The 18,338-nt window shown below is 36.7% G+C and overlaps 1 pseudogene; it reads left to right on the top strand.

Moving 5' to 3' along the window:
* The first annotated feature begins 16,848 nt into the window (after positions 1-16,848).
* On the top strand, positions 16,849-17,781 carry LOC103551575 (olfactory receptor 8B12-like; annotated as a pseudogene).
* Positions 17,782-18,338: the final 557 nt, after the last annotated feature.

The raw sequence follows: 18,338 nt of genomic DNA, 5'->3' as shown, positions 1-18,338 counted from the left end.
TGAGACACAATTATCATCTTCTTGAAAGGTAAGGGACTTGAAGTTCAGAGAGAGGTTAAAGATTTCCTAAGGTTACACATGTGGTTAGAGGCAAAGCCAGGATTTGTATGAAATTAGACTGATTCTAAAGTTCATGCTCTGAGATTTAGGGAGACTATGGCTTATCATTCACCAGTATGCATCTGAGACAGAAAGATGGTGCTTCTAACAGTTCTGTTGGAACCACAGGCATAATCTAGGACTGTTTTAGGCAAATTGCCAGGCAGTCACTTTATTGATACTCCACTGTCATTCCTTCCAATGCTTATGCCCACTTAATGGGGAAGGATGAGGATGTATCTGCTTTTGCAGAAGAGAAGATGAGCTCAGCTTTGAAGTTTGTCTGTGATTGATCATAGGACAGATTACTGTAAATCTAGGTATCTAGGAATACTGGATACCACTTTATGGATTTAATGTAAATGTGAGAACTAAAGTTTCTAGTTGGGTAGCCACCCTTATAGACGAGGTTATTGAACAGAGGAGCTCACCAAGCACTTAAAGAGGAAAAAGAACTGCATGGGTTGCTTGGAAGTGAAATTAGATAGGAGAGGAAAAGGAAGAAGAGACAATATGAGAGCTGCCTCTTTTAGACTGTAAGCTCCTCCAATGCAGGAAGAGTGTCATTTTGTCACTAAATCTAGAATTTTAAAATGCTAAGTGATGTACAAATTTAAGATTAATTGAACATTAAAAAAGAGCACTGTCCCATCTGACTCCTGTTTAATGACCTTGATTTTATTCACTTCTTTTGGTGTTAAGGCTATTTCAAATGAAGACCTATCTGCTCCCATATTTTATCTCCAGCTAGGTTCCATGTCTCTTCTTGTGGAAGTAATGTGTGTCCTTATGTTTCTCTGGTGTGTAGTGATGAACAACTCACTCGGTGCCATACTAGTGCTATATGATAGTCTACCAAGGCTCTGAGACATATATGCAAACACATTGTATACATTTTCATATGAGACATACAACTACATTATGCATAATAATATATATAGTATATAAACATACTTACGTTAGATATGTGCTAGAAGCAACTAAAGCAAAGAGATGATCAAGCAGATATTCAGGTTATGGAAAGTGGAAGATTCTGTACGAAATGAACCTGGTCACAGATATTTCTTTGTACTCATTTCTGCTTGTGCTAGAGAAAGTCATTAGTGAACTTGACTTTGGAGAAGGCATGGTTAAAATGCATTTGATATAAAGTTTTCATGGCAATACTCTTTGAAGTGATGTCAACTCAGAGGGAGTTTTCCTCATGTTGCATCATATAGACAAGAAACCTCCAGGCTCCTAGAAAAAAAATCAATTTTTGGGTGGGGAGGGAAAGGAAGATTGGCCCTGAGCTAATGTATGTTGCCAATCTTCCTCTATTTACTTGAACTTAACCACTATGCCACTGGGCCAGCCCTGAAAAAAAGTCAAATTTTAATGAACCCCTGAGATCTTCTTTACCTCTAGGTCCTTATGAGAATTTATGATAGTTAACTAGTTTTCTCCATTTGTAATTTATGTGTAGTGGAATTTAGATCAGGCTTGGGGTTCATTAGAATCACCATGAGACAAAACAAAATGTAAGTGTAAACCTACAAATGAAGTACCTTCATTGTGGAGAATTGGCTGATAGTGTCTCACAGAGGTGGATAAGCAAGCAGACATTGACATGTGCCCAAACATAAACATGGTGACTGGTGCAGAGATTGCAGTTGGACTGGACAAGAAGCTTGGTTTAACCTTTGTGGTGTGAGTTCATAAACTTCTCATGAGAAGCCCTGATTGAAAAGAAAGCTTACCCACTTATTCACTGAGGCTTGATTCAGAATTTCTGAATACAGAATTTTTTCCCTCTGACTAAAAATATAATAAACACCCTGTGAAAGCTTTTGGAGTATTGGTTACCACACACCAGCTCAGTTAGTCCCTGTACAAAGGAATTTATCAGATCCTTTCCTGAGAGCTGATTTGAAAATTAAATAAATTTAAAGTAGCTGGCATTGGCTATTTAAAGACCAGAAATGTGCATGGGCAGTGACCTTCATTGTGTGACTCGTGATTTTATAAAAAGCTCAGAAAAGTCTTTGGCTCTCTCTAATTTGTCACTAAGTACAAAATTCCCTCTGTGAATGCCAGTCCTTATGGTGAAGCTATTGTCTGAAGCACAGGAAAATAATGCACTGCCTGGAAGGAGTGAGACATTAAGAACGTTCACCCACTGATCCTTTAGAGTAGCTGATATTAACAGCACAACTCTGACCATAGTCTTCACATGTTCAATCAAATGTTCCGAAGAGACATAATCTACCATCCTATTTAAACACACGTCCCACACCTCAGTTTGTTTTTTATAGCTCTTAATATCTTCTAAAATATTACATAAGTTACTTATTTCTTTTATTTGTTGTCTGTCTTCTCCCTACTAGAGTAAAAGCTCAATGAGGGTGGGGACTTTGTTTTATGTAGATTTTATCTGCAACCTCTAGACCAGTGCCAGACACATTGTTTCTCCATTAATATTGGTGGAATGAATCAATGAATATCACTCTGTTATTCAAAGAATTTTACAGGCTACTCATTGGGTGACAAATTGCCTTTGGGCTTTGCAATCTAGACTCTCCTTAATGTGTTCCTGGTGTACTTTGCCAGATTAATTCCTTATTTCTTTTCATGATTCACCCAAGTTGTTGTACATATCAATAGTCTGTTCTATTTTGTTGCCGGTTTATCATCCATTGTGTGAATATAACATTGCTCATTTATCTACTTTCATGTTGATCCTTATTTGGTTCATTTCCTATTAAGGGAAATGTTTTTGGCTGTTCTGAGTGCAGCTGTTATGAACATTTATGTAGGAGACATTTTGTGGATGTATGTATTAATTTTTTGAGGTGCAAGAATAGGAATGGAATTACTGGGTCACAGGACAGGTATATGTTTCACCTATAAGATACTGCCAGTTTTACAAATAGTTGTACCATTTTATATTCCTACAAGCAATATAAGAGCATTTTATTTGCTCCACATTCCTGCCAACATTACATATTGTCAATCTTTTCAATTTGTCTATTGTAATAGGTATGTAGTGATAGCCCATCATTGTATTAATTTTCATTTTTCTAAAAAGTAATGCTTTGACCAACTTTCCATACGCTTATTGTCTATTTGAATGTCCTGAATTATGTGTTTAAATATTGGTTCCCTTAATATATACTTTTAGTCTTTTATTAACTTATTTGTAGGATTTCTATGTATAATGTAGATATGAGTCCTTTGACAGATATATGTATTGTGAATATTTTCTTCCTGTTTTTGGTTTTCCTTTATAATATCCTAATGATGTATTTCAAAGAACAGAAGTTTTCTATATTGATCAAATCAAATTTATGGTATTTTTCTTTTACGGGTAGTACTTTTTATATTTAAGTAATTCTTCTTACTTTAAGGTCGTGAAGATATTCTCCTATTTTCTTCTCTAGGCTTAACCTTTACAATTAAGTTTCTGATTCATCATAAATTAATTGTGTATGATGTGAAATGTGGATTGAGGATAATTTTTGTTTATATGTAGACATCTAGGTGTTTGAGAATCATTCATTGAAAATAACTTTCTTTTCTCACTGAATTACTCTAGCACTTTTAAAAAAAGTCAATTGACCTATACCTATGGGTCTATTTCTGGATACTTCCCTCTGCTCCATTAATCTATTTGCCTGTCCTTACTTCACTCCCACACTCTTTTAATTTCTGTAACTGTATGTAATTCTTGGAGTTAGGTTTGTAAGTCCTCCCACTCTCTTCTTCTTAAAAGTGGTTTGGTTATTGTAGGACCTTTGTATTTCCATATAAATTTAAGAATCATCTTGTCAAGTGCTACCAACATTTCTGCTGGTATTTTGACAAGTATTGAATTGAATCCATAGATTGACTAAGATAGACTTAAAAATTTAATGATATTTAGTCTTACAACTTGTGAGCATGACATATCTTTCCATTTATTTAGATTTTCTTAAATGTTCTTTAGTCATATTTTATAGTTTTCAGCATAGAAGTCTTACATGAATTTTGTTAAATGAATTCATAGAATTTCATTTTTTTTTGTGCTAGGATAAATGGTATTTTAAAATTTCGCTCTCTAATTATTTTTCCCTAGAATGTAGAAGTGCTATTAATATTTATATGTTAACCTTGTATTCCATGACCATATTAATTAATTTTTAAATTCTAGTAGTTTGTTTATAGATATATTTGTATTTTCTATGTACGCTTATGTCATTGTGACTTATGTACACTATGTACACATGTGTAATTAAAGATGGTTTTATATCTTCCATTCCAATCTTTAGATATCTTATGCAAACATAACAGTGAGAACAAATTATACTGGGAATCTTATCTAACTGGACTTAGTTTGAGAGAACTGAGCAGCTGGAAATTCAGTTAGGAGCAATGTGCAGAAATGTGTGAATAGAGGGCCAAGACAGTCAATGGGAATTTTGGATTACTGGTATTTGCCACATAATGACATTTAGGTCAATGATGGACCACACATATGATGGTGGTCCCATAAGATTAGTACCATATATTCTAGGTGTGTAGTAGGCTATAACATCTAGATTTGTGTAAGTATACTCTGATGTTCACAAAATGATAAAATTGTCTAACAATGCATTTCTCAGAAAGTATCCCTGTCATTAAGTGACACGTGACTTTATATGCTTGTCATTTTGACTGATTATTGTAGATGGTATCTTTGTTATCCTTCTTTGAGAGGGTTGAGAAGCTCAATACTTTTTAGTATTGAATTGGTAGAATCTCACATACAATATTGACTAGAACTTGTGAAGTGGATATTCTTTACTTGTTATTGATCTTAGGATGAAAGCATTTAGTATTTCACTATCGAGTATGATGTTAGTTGTGGGTTTTTCATAGATATCCTTTGTTAGATTTAGGATATTCCTTTCTATTCCTGCTTTGCTGAGAGCTTTTATCATGAATATGTATCGCCTTTTCTCAAAAACAGTTTCTGCATCTATTGAGATGATTATACGGTTGTATTCTTTTATTCTATTAATGTGGTGAATAATATTGATTGATATTGCAAAGCCTAGTCCATATTTGTTCCTCTTTTCCTGCCATCTCCTGGATTATTTGAGCTATTTTTAAAAATTGCAATTTAGCTCTTTTATTGAGATTTTAACTATAATTGTCTTTATTACTTTTATTGCATTTTTTTGTATTATTATATTATGTTTTACAGTGCTGTCATTTTATATGTTTTATTTTTTCATATGTTATATATCCACCATAAATTTTTTGTATTGCTTCAGATATTTAAAGTAATTTGACTTCTCAAGAAATTTAAAAAATAGCCTTTTGTATGCACCCACTTATTTACCACTTCCAGTGATCTGCATTTCTTCTTCTTTTTTTTTTTGAGGAAGATTAGCCCTGAGCTAACTGCTGCCAATCTTCCTCTTTTCGCTGAGGAAGACTGGCCCTGAGCTAACATCCATGTCCATCTTCCTCTACTTTCTATGTGGGACGCCTAGCACAGCATGGCGTGCCAAGCAGTGCCATGTCTGCACCCAGGATCTGAACCGGTCAACCCTGGGCCGCTGAAGCAGAACATGCGCACTTAACCACTCTGCCACCGGGCTGGCCCCTGCATTTCTTCTTGCAGATCTGAGCTTTCATCTGCAACTGTGTACTCTTCCTTCTCCTCATTTTTTTCATGTGTAGGTTTATTGGTGACAAGTCATTTCACCTTTTGTTTGCTTCAAATTTTCTTTCTTGTTTTTTGAAAGGTATTTTTGCCACATACAGAATACTAGGTTGACAGTTTTTTCCTTCAGCATTTTAAGTATGTCATTTTGTTGTCTTGGACTTCCCTTTGTTTATAAGAAGTCAGTTATCATTCTTATTTTTTCTCCTTTGAAAGTGATATGCCTTTTATTTTGGTTTCTTTTAGGAGTTTTCTTCATCTTTGTTTTCGAGTAGTTTGAGTACGATATGCTTGGATGTGGAATATTCTGTATTCATATTCTTCTTGTTTTCCTGAACATTTTTGTTCTGCTTGTTCATGTATGTCATCATTTTGGAAAATTTTCATCTATTATCTTTAAAAATATTCTTTCCCCCCAATTCTTGCTCAACTCAACTTTTGAAAAGCTGATTAGACATATGTTGTTGGACTATTTAGCGTTGTCCTAAGATTTTGGTTGCTATGTACTTTTTGATTTTTTTCTGTGTGTATTTTAGTATGGATAATTTCTGTTGATTTGCTTTGCTTTCAGGGATTCTTTATTTGGCTGTGCTCTGTCTGCTACTAAGCCAACCCACTGCATTCTGTATTTCCAATATTATATTTTTCAATTTTGAATTTTTTTGACATATCCCTTTAGTCGTTCTAATTTTTTTATGTCTGTTAAAATTTGCCATGTTAGTCAATTTTGCATTTCCTTTATCTAAATTTAAATAAACTAGTAATCATAGTAGTTATTTTAAAGTCTTTGTTCACTAATTGCAACATTCAGGTGAGATGTGGATCTGCTTTTATTGAATATTTTTCTTCTTGATTATGGGTCATGCTGTCTTGCTTCTTTGTATTTCTAGTAATTTTTGATTCTATGATGCTAGACATTGTAAATATATTGTAGAGAGAGTGGATTATGTTATTTTTCTCCACAGAGAGTTGATTTTTTTTCTGGGATGCAGTTTATTTGCCAGCAGATCACCTTGATCCTGTTGAGATTGGATTTAGCCTTTGCTGCGATGGGTCTATTTTGGTTTTGCCCTTAGCTTGAGGTCTTAGTCCTTACACCTAGTGTATGGATTTCAGGGACTCATTTTAATGTCTGTTTTTTCCCCTATAAACTCTTCCCTCTCACTGGCACAGAATTCTAACATCTCCCTACTACTATTCATCCTCTGTGATCTCTGTTCACATCTTAGTACCTCAATAGCTGTCATCTCTTAGACCTGTGGAGTGTTGCCATATACATACCATATTTAGGATTCAGCTAAGAACTCAAAGGAACTCTTTATGTGGATGCCTGTGCGTCCTTTTCTTTGGCTTCTTTCTCTCCATCTTTGCCCCACAAGTAACAGCCATCTTAGCATCCTGAACACTGATCTTTTGTTGTTTCACTACTAGAGACTGCTGTCATTTGCTTAGGCTCCACTTCATGATTCTTCGTTTGCAATTTGTCCTTAGGGAGCAAGTTAGGGTGAATGTGGTAGTTACTTCATTTTCTTGCCTTCTGTCAAGAATTTCATCCCCATTTTGCTCCCAAAGCTTGCAAATAGTCACCTTACATATTTTTTCCAGTATTACGGTTGTTTATGGTCAGAGGGTAAGTGAGATAACAGGTACTCTTTATACCTGAAATCAGAAGTCTGATTGCTTACTTTATAATTATTTGTTCTTAGCATTCCAACCAAGCTGAAGGACATATAGGTTCATGGATTAGGAGAGATGGAAAACCAAGAGAGTTAAACTCTCTTGGATCTCCTTATAGTTTTCGTCTGTAAGATTATGGGAGATACTTTGTGGACCATAAGTTCTTGGCACTAGAATCACTTGGGAAGATTCAAAGAAATACAGCTACTGTATTCTTACCCATAGAGAATCTGATCCAGATGGTCTGGGTGGAGCCCAGAATTTCTTTTCCTTAAACACTCTAGGTAATTGTGGTGCTCAGCTATGTTTGGGAAATACTGGATTTGATAATTTCCTTGGTCTTTTAAGGTGTAAAATACTATGATTGTGTGGCCTTGATGTTGAAGAATGCAAGTAATGATCTGAGAGATTGAGACATAGGATAGATAATTTTTGTCAAAGCAGAGGTTGGTTTTGCAGAGTAGAAGACAGAAAAAGACAAAAGCAAACCAAAGAGGAAAACAAATTTGGGTGTGTCCCTCCACTGGGAGTGTGACCTGCTAGGATTCAATTTCAGAAAACTGAGAAGCTAGAAAGTCAAGAGAGAGAGAAGTACTTGATGAACAGAGGGTGGAAGGCAGGGGCAGAATTTTGATCAGTCAGTAATTTATGGAAAGCTTGTTTTTCACAGAGGCTTAAGAGTAGTTACCTGATAGGGGTTCTTTGCTGTCATTAAGCTTACACTCCTCTGGTGGCATAGACAGACTCTGAACTCACCTCATCCCACAGACATGACAAATTTACAACTACTTGTGGAATAATTACCCTTGAGAGAGAATTTAAAACAGCATAAAAAGAACCCCCACAACAAGGGACAGCACTGACTGATGTTGAAGAAGCAAAAATTCCTTTCCGGAGACGAAAAATATGCCTTCTAGCTATGGCACTTCACAGTCCACTGAGAGCAATTTTAAGGTATGAAGCCTTTCCTGGAGGAGTGGGTCATCTAAGCATGGAAGCTTTACCAGACTAATCAGCTTTTGGACTCAGCACAACTGAGACAAGAGTCATAATATCTGGCTTTGCTGGCTATTAACAACAATGGGGAAATACTCCAGGAAAGCTATAGGACATAAGGGGGGGAAAAGCCTGCTCTAAAAGGGCCCATACACAAATTCATTATTTTTGGAGAGCAACATAAAATCACAAGAAAGAATGGTACACAGTCATTTGGTGAAAAGAGAGTCTCTGCATAGGCTCTGGGTGTATCTTGGTGAGAAGTTAGACCTCCCCAGGCTGGGACCAACTACTCATGGACTGAGACATTGGTGGCAGCAGTATGTTAACCTAGTACAGCCATGGTGACACAGACACTGGCAGATGCCATTGGAGCTCTTCCCCTGGCCTGTTAACACAGGGGTCTGCCCCACTCACTAAAGCACAAATTTAATCCAGCTGAGCCACGGCAGGCAACCCACTCTAGGAACTTGCCCAGGCAACCCACTCTAGGAACTTGCCCCACCCAAGAGGAAGCCCTCAGGTAACTTGTGGGCCAGCATAGTCAGGATGCCTAGGACCTCTGCAGAAGGGCAAATGGGTTTGCCTCTATGGGGCAGGGCATGAATGAGTGGTGGGCCTGCATTGGTAGAGTGTGTGGGGTCTCTGCAGCAGGGCAACTGGACCCACTTCAGTGGGTTAGGGTGTGCACATAGTACAGGACTGTGTAATGGGGTGTGTGGGCCTATGGGCAGTGGAGTTTGTCAGCTGCAGCAGACTTGAGCCACATAGGGGATTGGCCCCACCTTCCACAGCCTGAAACAATTGGGTGTTCCAATGCCTGGGGCTGGTCACGCTCAGCTGCACTCCTGAGAAAGCTGACAACAGCCTTACAGGCCAGAGGCTACAGCAATTGTAAGCCCCTTAACCCAGCAACCAGTCACTCTGGAGGATACACACTTAAGAGAAAAACTGCAACAGGGATGTTCTATTAGACCTTGCAGCCACTGTGCTGGAGCTCCCCATGCCCAATAAAGTGAGCTAAAGGACCATAGTAGCCACATGCAGCTGAGCATTACAACCAACTGGCTGGAGGACAGCTTAGCTGGGCACCTCCAGCAAGAGCAACTTTGCCTCAATAGAAGGACACACATAATCCACACAGGGGACACTCCTGGAACATTTGGAACTGGTGACAAGAAGGAGGCACACTGCTGGGCCTCATAAGGCTTTCCTTACATAAAGCCATCTCTCCAAGATCAGGAGACATAGCTGATCTACGTAATACATAGATATAAGCACAGAGAAAGAGTCAAAATGAGGAGACAAAGGAATACACTCCAAAATAAGGGAATAGGACATATTCTCAAAAAAAAGAACTAAACAAAACAGAGATCTACGTGACAATCTAACAATCTACTTGACAAAGAGTACAAACTAATAGTCATAAGCATGCTCACTGATCTTGGGAGAAGAAGGGATGAATTCAGTGAGAACTTCAACAGAGAACCAGAAAATATAAAAAAGAACAAATCAGAAACAAAGAATACAATAATGGAAATGAAAAATTCACTAGAGGGACTCAATAGCAGAGTAGATGATACAGAAGAACAGATCAGCAAGCTGGACAAAAAAACTAGAGGAAACCACTCAAGCTGAAAAGATAAAAGAAAAAAGAATTTAAAAGAATGAGGACAGTTCAGGGGGCGTCTAGGACAATATCCATATTATAGGTGTCCCAGAAGGAGAAGAGAGAGACAAAGGGGCAGAGAATCTATCTGAAGAAATAATAGCTGAAAACTTTCCTGACTTTAGAAAGGAAACAGACATCTAAGTACAGGAAACACAGAGAGCACCAAACAAGATGAACCCAAAGAAGCCCACACCAAAACACATTATAATTAAAATTTCAAAAATTAAAGATAAAGAGAAAATCCTAAAAACCACAAAAGAAAGCCAACAAGTTACATACAAAGGAAACCCATAATGCTATCAGTTGACTTCTCAGTGGAAACCTTACAGGCTAGAAGGGAGTGGCACAATATATTTAAGGTGCTGAAAGGTGAAAACCTACAGCCAATGGTCCTTTACTTGGTAAGGTTATCATTCAGAATAGAAGGAGAGATAAAGAGTTTCCCAGACAAGCAGAAACTAGAGTAGTTTATCACCAAGAAACCAGACTTACAAGCTATGTTAAACGGACTATTTAAGTGAAAGAAAGAAGATCACAAATAGGAATAAGAAAATTTTCAAAAACAAAACAATAAAATTACTGGTAAAGACAAATATACAGTTAAATTAGCAGATCAACAACCTATGAAGCTAATATAAAGGTCAAAAGACAAAAGCACTAAAATTATTTATTTCCGTGATAAGAGGGTAATGAATGCACACACACAAAAAGAGGTTAGATATCATATCAAAATCATAAAATGTGGAAAGAAGGGAGTAAAAGAGTAGAGCTTTTAGCAAGAGCTCAAACTTAAGAGACCATCAACTTAATATAGATTGCTATATATGTACGTTATTATATATGAACCTCATGGTAATCACAAAGCTGAAATGTAATGCTTCATGCAAGAGACACACTTCAAAGCAAAAGACACTCGGAAACTGAAAGTGAAGGGATGGCAAAAGATGCACCATACAAATGACAATGGAAAGAAAGCGGGGGTAGCAATACCCATATCAGACAAAACAGACCTTAAAGCAAAAACTATAACAAGAGAAAAAGAAGGGCAGTACATAACGATAAAGGGAACAAGCCAACAAGAGGATATAACACTTGTAAATATCCATGAACTGAACATAGGAGCACCTAAATATATAAAGAATTTATTACCAGACATAAAAGGAGAAATAGATAGTAAGACAATAATAGTAGGGGACTTTAACACTCCACTTACACCAATAGATAGATTATCGAAACAGAAGATCAATAAGGAAACATTGACCTTAAATGACACATTACAGCAGATGAATTTAGTAGATATACACAGAACATTCAATCCAAAAACCACATATTACACATTGTTTTTGAATTCACATGGAATATTCTCCAGGATAGATCACATATTAGGCCACAAAATAAGTCTCAATAAATTTAAGAAGATTGAAATAATACCAAACATCTTTTCTGAGCACAAAGGTATGAAACTAGAAATCAACTACAGGAAGATAGTGGGAAAAGTGAAAAGTATGTGAAGATTAAAGAGAATGCTCCTGAAAACAATTGAGTCAATGAAGAAAGCAAAAGTGAAATAGAAAAGTATCTTGAGACAAATGAAAATGAAAATGCGACATGCCAAAATTTATGGACTACAATAAAAGTACAACAAAAGTGGTTCTAAGAGGGAAGTTTATAGCACTACAGCCCTACCTCAACAAACAAGAAAAATCTCAAATAAACAAACCAACAGTGAATCTAAAGGAACTGGAAAAAGAAGAACAAACAAAGCCCAAAATTAGTAGAAGGAAGGAAATAATAAAAATCAGACCAGAAATAAATGAAATAGAGACTGAAAAAACAATAGAAAAAATCAATGAAATAAGGAGTTAGTTCTCTGAAGAGATAAACAAAATCGATAAACCTTTAGCTAGACTTACTCAGAAAATGAAAGAAGGCTCAAATAAATAAAATCAGAAATGAAAGAAAAAAAATTACAACAGACACCTCAGAAATACAAGATTATAAGATAATACTATGAAAACTATATGCCAACAAATTGTATAATCTAGAAGAAATGGATAAATTCTTAGAATCATAGATCTTCCAAAACTTAATCAAGAAAACATAGAGAATTTGAATAGACCAATCACCAGTTAGAAGATTGAAACAGTAATCAAAAACCTCCCTGAAAATAAAAGTCTAGGACCAGATGTCTTCTCTGGTAAATTCTACCAAAGATTCAGAGGCTTAACACCTACACTTCTCAAACTCTTCCAAAAAACTGAAGAAGAGGGGAGGCTTCCTAATTCATTCTATGAAGCCAACATTACCCTGATACCAAAACCAGACAAGGACAACGCAAAAAAAGAAAATTACAGGCCAATGTCACTGATGAACATCGATGCAAAAGTCCTCAGCAAAATACTAGCAAATCGAATACAACAATATATTAAAAAGATCATACAGCATGAATAAGTGGGATTTGTTCCAGGGATGCAGGGATGGTTCAACATGCACAAATCAATCAATATGTTACACCATATTAACCAAATGAAGAATAAAAATCACCTGATCATCTCAATAGATGCAGAAAAAGCATTTGATCAGATATAACATCCGTTTATGATAAAAACTGAATAAAAAGGGTATGGAAGCAAATTACCTCAAAATAATAAAAGCCATACATGACAAACCCACAGCTAATGTCATACTCAATGGAGAAAAATTGAAAGCTATCTCTTTAAGAACATGAACCAGACAAGGATCCTCACTTTCATTTACTCTTATTTAACATAGTATTGGAAGTCCTAGCCAGAGCTTTCAGGCAAGAAAAAGAAAAGGGAACAAATTGGAAAGGAAGAAGTGAAACTGTCATCTTAGCAGATGATATGATGTTATATATAGACAGCCCTAAAGAATACACAAAAAAACTGTTAGAAATAATGTATGGATACAGTAAAATTGCAGCATGGGAAATTAACATACAAAAATCAGTTGTGTTTCTATACACTAACCACAAATTAGCAGAAAGAGAAATTAAAGATGCAATCACAATTACAGTTCCAACAAAAAGAATAAAATCCCTAGAAATAATTTTAACCAAAGAGGTCAAAGACCTGTACACTGAAAACTATGAAACATTGTTCAAAGAAATTGAAGAAGACAAAGAAATGGAAAGATATTCTGTGCTCTTGGATTGGAAGAATTAACATAGCTAAAACGTCCGTACTTCTTAAAGCAATCTACAGATTCAGTACAGTCCCTATCAGGTACCAATGACATTTTTCATAGAAATAGAACAAAGAATCTTAAAATGTATATGGAACAACGAAAGACTCCGAAAAGCCAAAATAACACTGAAAAAAAGAACAAAGCTGAATGTATAACACTCCCTGATTTCAAAATATACTACAAATCTATAGTAATCAAAGCAGCATGGTACTGGCAGAAAAATAGACAGATCAATGGAACAGAATCTAGACCCCAGAAATAAATCTCCCACAACTGTGGACAGCTAATTACAGACACGAGAGCCAAGAACATAGAATGGAGAAAGCAAAGTCTTTTCAATAAATGGTGCTGGAAAACTGTACAGCCACATACAAAGGAATAAAAGTAGACCACTATCTTAAACAAAAATTAACTCAAAATGGATTAAAGACTTGAGTGTAAGACCTGAAACCATAAAACTTCTAGAAGAAAACATAAGCAGTACACTCTTCCACATGGGTCTTAGCAGCATATCATCAATACCATGACTGACGGGGCAAGGAAAACAATTGAAAAAATAAACAAATGGGACTACTTCAAGCTAAAAACTTCTGCACAGCAAAAGAAACCATCACCAAAACGAAAAGACAACCTAACAATTGGAGGAAGAAATTTGCAAACAATATATCTGATAAGGGGTTTATATCCAATATATATAAAGAATTCATACATCTCAAAAACAAAAAACAACCCAATTAAAAAATGGGCAAAAGACTTTTTCCAAAGAAGATATACATGTGGCCAACAGGCATATGAAAAAATGTTAAACATCGCTAATTATTAGGAAAATGTGAATCAAAACTATGATGAGATATCACTTCACATCTGTCAGAATGGCTATAATTAACAAGACAAGGACTAACAAGTGTTGGAGAGGTTGTGGAGAGAAGGGATATCTCATATGCTGCTGGTGGGTGTACAAACTGGTGTAGCCACTATGGAAAAGAGTATGGAGATTCCTCAAAAAGTTAACAGTATAACTACCATATGATTCAGATATTCCACTGCTGGGTATTTATCCAAACAATATGAATACGTAAATGCATAAAGATAGATGCACCCCTATGTTATCTGCAGCATTATCACAATAGCCTAGACTTGGAAGCAACCTAGGTGCCCATCAAGGAATGAAAGGATAAAGAAGATGTGGCATATATACACAACGGCATACTAATCAGCCATAAAAATGTTGAAACCTGGCCATTTATGACAAGATGGATGGACCTTGAGCGTATTATGCTAAGTGAAATAAGTCAGAGGAAGAAGTCAAATACCGTATGATCTCACTCATAAATAGAAGATAAAAACAACAACAAACCCATAGATACAGAGATGGATTGGTGTTTCCCAGAGGGGAAGGTGAGAAGGAGGGGGAAAGGGGTGCTTAGGCATATGTGACTGGTGATGGATTGTAATTAGTCTTTGGGTGGTGAACATGATGTAATGTACATAGAAATTGAAATGTAATGACCTACCTGAAATTTACATAATGTTATAAACCAATATTACTGCAACAACGAAAAAATAAGAGGAAAACTAAATAAACTTATACTCCATGAGAAGACAGGGGAAGGGAATTGGAGAAGTCTCCACTGTTATTTGAGCTGGAAGTAGAGCAATTAATTCCTGGAATGAACTGGAATATGAATACATTCTCCTAAATTATAATAGATGGCCCTTTGTGTTAATCTTTCCTTGATCTAACCACTTCTTTTGATTAAAGTCATGGCATATTTATGTTTTACTTTCCAAGATATTGTCAGATCCAATAGTCAAGAACACTGCTTTATGGACTTCAGTAGCTCTCATCAGGAGGAAGTTTAGTCTAGTGAATATGATTCAGGACCACAGAGTGAGACAGACCTAGGCATGTGGGCTCTGAAACATATTGTCTGTGTGAGCAATTTACCTTTAAATTGATATCATTATTATGAAGAATAAGTAAGAATATATTTGTATAGTGTTTTGGATGTTGTCACCCAGCAGTCAGTATAAGGGAGTTTTGTTAGGTACATTTTTGGGTATTCCAGAAATGGAAATGATAACAATTTTTTTCACCATGGTTTTTCTAAGTACTGGATAAATGTATGTTGAAAGAATTGCCTCTAAAAGCCAAACAAGCAATATCAAAGGTATAAACAAACATATTTTCTTCCTTTGGGAAGTTTGCCTTTGAGGAAACAGTCTTGAGGGAGTCTCTGTCTTAATAATCAGGCCATTGAGACCCTCAATTCCAATAAAACACTTCAGTCTCCTGTTATCTACTGGTCACAAAAAGGAACTCTCTCCTTCTTTGTAGCTGGAGGGGATTTTGGGAAAATCATCATTTGGAAGTCACGTTGCTCTGTGCAGAAAGGGTTACAAGACAAATTAAAGATTCTGATCCTTTGCAATGAACTGGGAGGAGAGATTTCTGAGCTCACAGCTGTGTTTTTATTCACTACAGTCACTTTCCTTCCCAAGACAGTTGTGGACAAGAGACAGTAGAGTATAGCATTATGGCTCTGAACTAAAGGAAGGTTAGAGCCTGCCTGACCTGGTAAGTCATCTAACATAGTTGTTACAAGTGCAAACCCTGGGAGTCAGACTGCCTAAGTTTACCTTCTGGCTGAAAGTCAGTAGTTTTGGGGCTTTGGGCTAGTTTCTTAACTCAGTCCTCTTATTTGCATGATATGAATGATGATAATTTTGCCACATAGATCTTAGACACAGCCTTTCACAGTAACCACTTAAATAGGTGTTAGCTTAAAAAAATTATCGTTAAACCTAAATCCAGGTGAGCTATGAGATCTTTAGCAAAATATGACCTCACATTATTTAATTTTTTTTTGAGGAAGATTAGCCCTGATCTAACATCCACCTCCAATCCTCCTTTTGGCTAAGGAAGACTGGCCCTGGGCTAACATCTGTGCCCATCTTCCTATACTTTATATGTGGGTCCACGCCCAGGATCTGAACCCAGAGTATCCCTGGCCATGGAAATGAACTCCACGAACTTAACTGCTATGGCACAGGGCAGGCCCCATGACCTCACCTCCTTGATCTGACTGTAGAGACCCAGAGGTGGGAGCTCTGGGAAGTCTCAGAGTCTTCTCCCAGTCAGGACTGTCTCCAGGGAAGAGGTCCAGGTTTCAGCCCCTGAAGCAGAGGCAAGAGAGAGGAGGACATAGAAAATGTGCTGACAAAAATACAAAGACATCTACCTATTTTGGTATCTCTTTCTCTAGAAGAACGAGTTCTTATTCTGGATGCAAAGTTTAACCTCATATTGTTCTCTGGAAGTGAAAGCCACTTGGGCTGTGAAGATCCATCCATAGTAAATAGTAACAACCTTCCTACCATACCAAAATTCAAATTTCTATCTGTGGGTTTCATTCTCAAAAATTGGTGGTGGATAATGGGAGATGAGTGGCAGTGTTTATTTATTTCTAAGTCATTCTCTTTTCTTGTCACCACAGACTGCCCCTACCTTATTCCTCTCCAGAGGAGTATGACAGCCAAGAACTCTTCTGTGACAGAGTTTATCCTTGCAGGATTAACACACCATCCAGGACTCTAGATACCTCTATTCTTCCTGTCCCGAGGTTTCTACATGGTCACCATGGTGGCAAACCTGGCCTTGATAGCACTGATTGGTTTGAACTCCAATCTGCACACCCCCAAGTCCTTTTTCCTCTTCAACCTCTCCTTAATAGATTTCTGTTACTCAACTACCATCACACTCAAAATGCTGAAGAGCTTTGTCTCAAATCAGAACATTATCTTGCATGCAGGGTGTATGACTCAATTCTTTTTCATCAGCTTTTTTGTCATCTCTGAGTCCTTCATCTTGTCAGCAATGGCATATGATCACTATGTTGCCATCTGTAAACCACTGGTGTACACGGTCACCATGTCTCCTCAGGTCTGTTTACTCCTTTTGTTGGGTGTGTAGGTGATGGGGTTTTCAGGGTCTGTGGCCCATAGAGGAAATGTAGCAAGCCTGACCTTCTGTGCCAACAATATTGTCAATCACTTCATGTGTGATGTCTTTCCTCTCCTTGAGCTCTCCTGCAACAGCACTTATGTGAACGAGCTGGTGGTCTTCACAGTTGTTTCCATTAGCATTGGAATGTCCATTGTCACCATCTTCATCTCTTATGCTTTAATCCTCTCTAGACTTCTCCACATTCACTCCACTGAGGGAAAATCCAAAGCCTTCAGTAAGTGTAGCTCTCACGTAATTGTGGTCTCCATTTTCTTTGGTTCTGGGGCTTTCATGTGTCTCAAACCACCTTCTATTTTGCCCCTTGACCAAGAGGAAGTATCTTCCCTATTCTATACCATTGTGGTGCCTATATTAAACTCATTAATCTATAGTTTGAGGAACAAGGATGTCAAAGTTACCTTGAGGAAAATCTTGGGAAGAAATATATTTTCTTGAGAATTGAGTAGTATTTGAGAAAGAAGATCTAATGCTTTCTTTATTAGTTTGTGTGTTTTCAATGAGGGATACAAGTTCCAGGTTTTTTCTCTTGTACAGAGAGAGAATTTTAAGTTTTTATATTTGGATGAATTTTTACTGTAGGTCTACCTTTCATGTCCCCGACCCACCTTGAGTATTCCAATATTATTATATGTAAAGTTTTTCTACAATCATAGGTCATCTCTTGAATGGACCTTATAAAGCATTCTATCCAGCTCCTTATTTAATGGATGTTGAAGACTTGGACATACTACATATGTTATTCAGAGCTACACAACTACCTGATGCCATGACTAGGACTGGAATCCAGGTCCTTGAATTCCAATCTACTTTGCTTTCCTTTACATTATGTTTTCTTGCTTCATTGCTACCCACATAGATTTCATTTTGTAAGTACTATGTCTAGCATTTTAAAATCTGATTCTATTTATAGCACTATAACATAACTTCTCAATTAATAATTTTTGAATATCACATTTTTTTTTCAAGAGGATAGAAGGTGAAAAATTTTCTTA

The sequence above is a fragment of the Equus przewalskii genome, chromosome 6, assembly GCF_037783145.1.
Source record: "Equus przewalskii isolate Varuska chromosome 6, EquPr2, whole genome shotgun sequence".
Taxonomy (NCBI): Eukaryota; Metazoa; Chordata; class Mammalia; order Perissodactyla; family Equidae; genus Equus; species Equus przewalskii.
Note: the sequence above shows the minus strand (reverse complement) of the source record. Positions and strands in the feature narration are given on the sequence as shown.